This window comes from Phoenix dactylifera, chromosome 6 (genome assembly GCF_051530095.1).
Source record: "Phoenix dactylifera cultivar Ajwa chromosome 6, Ajwa_hap1_PhDact_Kaust_v1.1, whole genome shotgun sequence".
Classification (NCBI taxonomy): Eukaryota; Viridiplantae; Streptophyta; class Magnoliopsida; order Arecales; family Arecaceae; genus Phoenix; species Phoenix dactylifera.
The window spans coordinates 11,007,159-11,014,834 of NC_143195.1; the positions used below are offsets into that span (position 1 = coordinate 11,007,159).

Here is a 7,676-nt window from a genome sequence, read left to right on the forward strand (position 1 = left end):
GACACCAATCAATTAAGCTATCATCGGATGGGTCGTTAATTGCTTTAGCTAACAAATCTTCTTCTGCGATAGTTTCAACCCAATCAACCTCCTTACTCTCTTCGGAATCATTGGGTTGTTTGCACACATTAAAAATATTTAGTTCTAAGGTCATGTTACCAAAAGAAAGCTTCATGACGCTATTCCTACAATTAATTAATGCATTAGAAGTCGCAAGGAATGGACGTCCTAAAATGACCGGAATCTGAGATTGTGAGTTCGAAGCCGGATGTGTGTCCAATACGATAAAATCAACAGGAAAGTAGAACTTGTCTACTTGGACTAATACATCCTCGATAATCCCCCTTGAAATTTTAACTGACCTGTCAGCTAGTTGCAAAGTGACGGAGGTTGGCTTCAACTCACCTAAACCAAGTTGCTCATATACAGAATATGGCAACAAATTCACACTCGCCCCTAAATCTAACAATGCTCGCTCTATCCTAAAGTCACCTATGATGCATGAGATGGTTGGGCAACCTGGATCTTTATATTTAGGGAGAATGTTGTGCTGCAAAATAGCACTCACATTTTCAGTTAAAAATGCCTTCTTCTTAACATTTAATCGGTGCTTAACAGTACACAAGTCCTTCAAAAATTTGGCATATGAGGGTACTTGTTTGATTGCATCAAGAAGAGGTATGTTGATCTTTACTTGTTTAAAAAGCTCAAGAATTTCAGAATTAGGTTCGAGCTTTTGCAACGGCTTTAACCGTTGTGGGAAAGGTGGAGGAAAAGGACATTCTACTTTCTCGGTAGAAGTTGGGACCTCAATTTTTTCTTTGTCCCTTTCATCGGCTTTGGGAGCATCAGAATTAGAAGTGACCTGCGATCTCAATGGGACGGTCTGATTAATGACTTTTCCATTACGCAAAGTCATGATGATCTTTGCATGTTCTGTATGCGAACTAGAAGGAGCCGTATTATTACTACCGTGCGCTTGTGGGTTAGGTTGGGGTTGAGCTGGAAGCTTACCCTTCTCTTGGGTACTTAGGACGGTAGTCAACATTGACAATTGGTTCCTTATGTCTTAAAATTTCGAGTATTTTGAGCATTGATATTAGCTTGACCTTGTAGAAAAGTTTGTATGGATTGCAAGGTATCCTCGATATTTGGCTTTTGAGAGGGTGGTGATGCAAAAGTAGGATGTGCAGGTGCAGGAACTGAATGGTGTGACTGTTGAGGATGATCATTTCTTCACCTAAAATTTGGATGATTCTTCCAACCAGGGTTATAGGTATTCGAGTATGGATCGTTATAAGGCTTTTGGTAGGAGTTCATAGCATTTGCTTGATCGTGCAAGACTTCTTTGAATGCCGGTATGGTGGGGCAATCTGTAGTGGTATGACCCGACATATCGCAGATACCACAACACTCGTTTCTAAGCTCTATAGTCTTGACAGGCTCAACCTTCCTAAGCTCAATTTCTTCTACCTTTCTAGTGAGGGCTGCCATTTTAGCATGAAGATCATCCTCAGTTTTGAGGTTGTAAATGCCTCCCTGTACAGAGCTAGTAGGCTTAGGCAAAAACTTATTGTTTCTATCCCCGTTATCCCAAAGTTGGTGATGCAGGAGCACGAGCCCAAATCATAATGGATGTACGTCGAGTTTGGATTCTTGCTTGGGAGTGCCCGAAAACACATTGGGTTCGTAATTTCTAGCATTTAATTGGATTGAGTCTATTTTATTTTGGTCACATTGAGTCCTTTTATTTTGAGTTTATTTGGGTTCTTATTTTGGGTTTGCAATTTGCTGATTTATGTTTTTAATTGAATGCCAAGTGGCATCAAAAGAGTCCATGTTATGCAAGGATTGAGTCAAGTCATATTGGGTCATGTGTGGAGAATTTAGTTTAGTCGTATGAGTGAAATTGAGTCCTTATGGGAGAGGATTGAGTCCATGTGTTTAAGATTGAGTCCTTATAATTGAGTGCCATTAAGAAGGATTCCTAATGCCGTGAAGATCATCACTCATCACGTGGAGAAGTTCAACCATGAAGATCTCTCACATGTGGAAGAAATTCAGAGTTCAAATCCAGTTGAAATCCGTGACAGATTGAACACCATGTGGTATTTTGAAGATTTTGGAAGCTACAGAAGTCTGATTAAGTTGATTCAAATTTTGTTGGAAAGTAGACATCCGTAGCTTTCCAATGACTATAAGAACATGAAATTTGGAGATCAGATGAAATTTGAGGAGTCTCCCGAACTTCATGCTGATGTTGGTACCCGAGAAGGAGTTCCACCTAGATTCCAACTCGTGGCATGCGGCTAAATTTCTTTTGATGGGTTTCAATCCACACGCCATAAGGAATGGATTCCTAGGTGTCTAGGCTTAGGTGTCAAGGCCTTTGATTGGTCAATTAGAAAATTTAAATTTTGAATTGAGTCCTCATGTAATTAGGAGTCCAATTTAAAATTCTGTGCCAACCTTTCTTCCTATATAAAGAAGGGTATGATGAATGAAGTTAGTTTTTCTTTTGGATTTCGAAATTATGGTTTGTTTGCGTGAAGAGAGGCTACTCCTCTTGCTGGTGCGATGCCAAAGGGGCTGAGGGAAGGTGGGACGCCTCCCCTTCACGCCATTTGAAATTGGGTTGGTTTTGGATGAGATTTCCCTAACAAACTCAAGTTTATCCTTATCCCTTCTTTTGTTCTCACGCCTCCACCTCTTGTGTGCACCCTCCTTGAGTGCCACATCAGTATTTCAGCACCTCCCTCATGCCCAAGACTCCTTCCCACGTCCTCCTCTAAGTCCTATTGCCATTAGGATTCCACACAACCCAATTCAGCCTAAAAAAATTGGGCTAGCCAATTTCAGCCCCCACAAAATTGGTGCCTAATTTTGGTCCATTGGCTGACCCTCCTTGAACCCAATCTCACCAACCAGCAACCCATCTTCTTCCTCCTTCCTTCCACCACAAAGAACCCTAGCCTCCATTGCCATTGCTTGAAAAAAAAAAAAGAGAAGAAAGATTCAGCCATCCTCAAGAAGAAAAAAAATCTGCAGCCCACCCCGATTGCGTCAATTGGTATCAGAGCGAATCCTTGTCGCCATGAGTACCAGAAGTGGTCGCCCCTACAACAATGAACGACAACGTGCTGAGATGATGGCCGAGCTCATCCGGCAAGTGGCGGCCTTGAATCAGAAGGTGGAAGTTGTTTGGGATCGTCTCTTCCCCGAGCCAAACAATCTTGAAGATGAACATGCTGTCCCCGCGCAACCTGAAAATTCAGAAGTGCCATTTGGAGGAGACCCCGATGTTGAAGCATTCTCCCCCAAGGGTCTATCACCCCAAAGGCCACCTAGGGATCAGCGGATGCCCCCTCCAAACATTCCTCGTATGGGGAATAATTTCAGGAACCCCTATGTTCATCAAAATCAGCGGGAGCGCCATGATCTCGACGATGTCATGAAGCGGGTTCGTGTAGAAGTTGCTGATTACAGCGGAAGCATGGACCCAACCTACTTCCAGGATTGGTTGATGTCTCTCGAAGACTACTTCGAATGGTTCAGCATGCCCAATGAAACCAAGGTGCGATTCGTGAAGATGAAGCTCAAGGGCCAAGCACGCATATGGTGGCATAGCGTTGAAGAGAAGCTTCATCGACTCCGACAGCCCCCTATCAATGATTGGGAGGAGATGAAACTTCGTTTGAAGGAAAAGTATCTTCCCCTTGATTATGAGGAGACACTCTTCGAAGAACTTCTGAAACTTCGTCAAGGAAGCTCTTCCGTAGAGGAGTATACGGCCCGATTCCATGAGTTGATGATCCGCAGCAACCTCACGGAGACGGATCGACAGTCCCTAACTCGGTACCGATCCGGGCTGAGGGATGACATCAAGAGGGAGCTAATGACAACGCGCATCTTCAGCCTAGAGGAGGCATACCAACTCGCCATTCGAGTTGAATCGCAGCTACGACAAAGACGCCCTGCGCAAGCACCAGTTGTACGACGATTTCCCGAGCGCAGCACCAACCGAGGAGTTCCATTTCCTCGAGGTAACGCCCCTGCTTTCAGATCTGAAACCTCTGTAAATAGAAGCACACATCAGGAAAGGGGTGCTCCAAGGGCTAATGAAAAGGGTAAAGGTCCTATGCCACAATCCACACCGCAAGGGAAGAATCCTGTTGAATGCTACAAGTGCGGCGGACGAGGCCATTTCGCCATTGTTTGTCCTACCCGAGACCAACGATTTGCATTGGTATGCGAGGAGGATGAGATCATAGGGCCCTCTGAAGTCACTCCTCCCTCTCAGCCCGCTGATGAAGAGGGAAATGAAGGAAACGAAGAACATGATGAAGAAGCCCCTGCGGTGGAGCTAGAAGCTTCAGATCTACCTGTGTGCGTCGTGCGGCGGGTTCTTATGGGTTGCAAGCTGGAGGAGAACGTGGAGGAAGATTGGAGGCGCACCAATATCTTCCACACTCGCGTCGAGCATTCCAACAAGTCTCTAAACCTCATCATTGACAATGGAAGCTGCATGAATATCATTTCCGAAGAAGTGCTGAAAAAGCTGAATCTGAAACCGGTACCGCATCCAAAGCCGTATCGGGTAAGTTGGATCGAAGACTCCTCCATCCCTATTAAACAAAGATGCTTGATCAGTTTTTCACTTGGTAAGGACCTCCGAGATGAAGTATGGTGCGATGTTCTGCCCATGAAAGCGTGCCATCTTCTTCTAGGAAGACCTTGGTTGTATGATCGTAGTGTCGAGTATGATGGTCGATCCAATTGTTATTCTCTATATTGTGCCAACAAAAGAGTTGTGTTAAAGCCCCTTAGGATCACTGATTTTACCTCTGAAAATCTGATAATCCAACGGGTTTTAACCATGAGAAAGTTTGAAGCTTGTAGCCGAGAGATTGGGGTCATGTATGCACTAATGGCTAGGGAAGTTGGGGCTGAAATTTCAGAAGTTGTTCCTCCTGATTTCAAGTCCATATTGGATGATTCCTCTAATATAACCCTTGAGAGTCTTCCCAAGAATCTTCCACTGATGAGAGACAACCAGCGCACCATAGATTTGGTGCCCAGATCAAGCTTGCCGAACCTTCCTGCATGCTGGTTGAACCCAAAAGAACACGAGGATTCTCGTCGCCAAGTCCTGAAGCATGGGCCGCATGCAGAAGATTTTATTGCTGATGCCCTCAGTCAAAATTCATATGTTCTAACTCTTTTGAATGTTGAGGTAATGGGGTTTGCCAATCTAAAATTTTTGTACCCCTCTGAAGTATATTTTCAGCCCATATATGCAGAAGTTTCAGCAGTGGATCAGTGGCAGCATTCAGAATTTTTGACCCATGATTGCTTTCTTTTATGTGTCCCGGAGACCTCACTTGGTGATCATATTGTTCGAGAGGTCCATGGCGGAGACCTTGGTGGTCACTTTGGCTACGTCAAAACAGTCACCATGGTGGAGGATAAGTTCTATTTGCCGACCCTGCGCAAGGAAGCAAACTTTGTGTTGATGTGGTTGAGTGTTGAATGCAGAAATTTTCAGAAGCTTCAACCTTGCCAAGTCGAATTCTTCAAGGTGCTGAAGTGGATGGGACCCAAGGCCTTTGTGCTCGAGTTACCAGATGATTTGCAGGTTAGCCCCATCTTCTATGTTGAAGAGTTGCAGCCCTATGATGCTCACTATGTTGAAGATGAAGACATCCCATCTGTACCATCTTCACTTCTTCGACGATCAGCCCCGACGGACATCATTGAGGACATCCTAGTTGTTCAGATAGTGTCCACCCATCGAGGAGGATATCAGAAGTTTTTCATTGGAGGACCGACTAAATTCAGATCGCTCATGATTAAAGATGGAGGAAGTCCAACAGCTGAACCCAAACTTCTACAAGCTCTATCAATTGTGAAACTCGACGGAGTCGAGTCTTTTTTCCAGAAGGGGGGAATTGATGCAGGAGCACGAGCCCAAATCATAATGGATGTACGTCGAGTTTGGATTCTTGCTTGGGAGTGCCCGAAAACACATTGGGTTCGTAATTTCTAGCATTTAATTGGATTGAGTCTATTTTATTTTGGTCACATTGAGTCCTTTTATTTTGGGTTTATTTGGGTTCTTATTTTGGGTTTGCAATTTGCTGATTTATGTTTGTAATTGAATGCCAAGTGGCATCAAAAGAGTCCATGTTATGCAAGGATTGAGTCAAGTCATATTGGGTCATGTGTGGAGAATTTAGTTTAGTCGTATGAGTGAAATTGAGTCCTTATGTGAGAGGATTGAGTCCATGTGTTTAAAATTGAGTCCTTATAATTGAGTGCCATTAAGAAGGATTCCTAATGCCGTGAAGATCATCACTCATCACGTGGAGAAGTTCAACCATGAAGATCTCTCACATGTGGAAGAAATTCAGAGTTCAAATCCAGTTGAAATCCGTGACAGATTGAATACCATGTGGTATTTTGAAGATTTTGGAAGCTACAGAAGTCTGATTAAGTTGATTCAAATTTTGTTGGAAAGTAGACATCCGTAGCTTTCCAATGACTATAAGAACATAAAATTTGGAGATCAGATGAAATTTGAGGAGTCTCCCGAACTTCATGCTGATGTTGGTACCCGAGAAGGAGTTCCACCTAGATTCCAACTCGTGGCATGCGGCTAAATTTCTTTTGATGGGTTTCAATCCACACGCCATAAGGAATGGATTCCTAGGTGTCTAGGCTTAGGTGTCAAGGCCTTTGATTGGTCAATTAGAAAATTTAAATTTTGAATTGAGTCCTCATGTAATTAGGAGTCCAATTTAAAATTCTGTGCCAACCTTTCTTCCTATATAAAGAAGGGTATGATGAATGAAGTTAGTTTTTCTTTTGGATTTCGAAATTATGATTTGTTTGCGTGAAGAGAGGCTACTCCTCTTGCTGGTGCGATGCCAAAGGGGCTGAGGGAAGGTGGGACGCCTCCCCTTCACGCCATTTGAAATTGGGTTGGTTTTGGATGAGATTTTCCTAACAAACTCAAGTTTATCCTTATCCCTTCTTTTGTTCTCACGCCTCCACCTCTTGTGTGCACCCTCCTTGAGTGCCACATCAGCATTTCAGCACCTCCCTCACGCCCAAGACTCCTTTCCCACGTCCTCCTCTAAGTCCTATTGCCATTAGGACTCCACACAACCCAATTCAGCCAAAAAAATTGGTCTAGCCAATTTCAGCCCCCACAAAAATTGGTGCCCAATTTTGGTCCATTGGCTGACCCTCCTTGAACCCAATCTCACCAACCAGCAACCCATCTTCTTCCTCCTTCCTTCCACCACAAAGAACCCTAGCCTCCATTGCCATTGCTTTGATGAAAAAAAAAAAAAAAAGAGAAGAAAGATTCAGCCATCCTCAAGAAAAAAAATCTGCAGCCCACCCCGATTGCGTCAGTTGGGCAGTCTCAGTAAGGGAATCCAAATATTCCCATGCCTCATCAGGTTGTTTTTCTAAAAATCTACCGTTGCACATGGTCTCTACAAACTGTTTCAACTGTGGAGATAAACCTTCATAAAAGAAGCTAATGGTTCTCCAAGTTTCGAATCCGTGATGAGGGCATGAGAGAAGAAGGTCTTTAAATCTTTCCCAACATTCATAAAATGTTTCATTATTTTTTTGTTGGAAATTGCTGATATGTCTTTTCAAAAAGT

General features: G+C 43.6%; 1 non-coding gene across 1 annotated transcript; it reads left to right on the forward strand.

Annotated features, from left to right (window-relative positions):
* Positions 1 to 7,567: 7,567 nt before the first annotated feature.
* On the forward strand, positions 7,568 to 7,676 carry LOC149753300 (small nucleolar RNA R71). The gene has a single exon (XR_016395827.1). It is a non-coding gene; the product is annotated as a small nucleolar RNA R71 (small nucleolar RNA).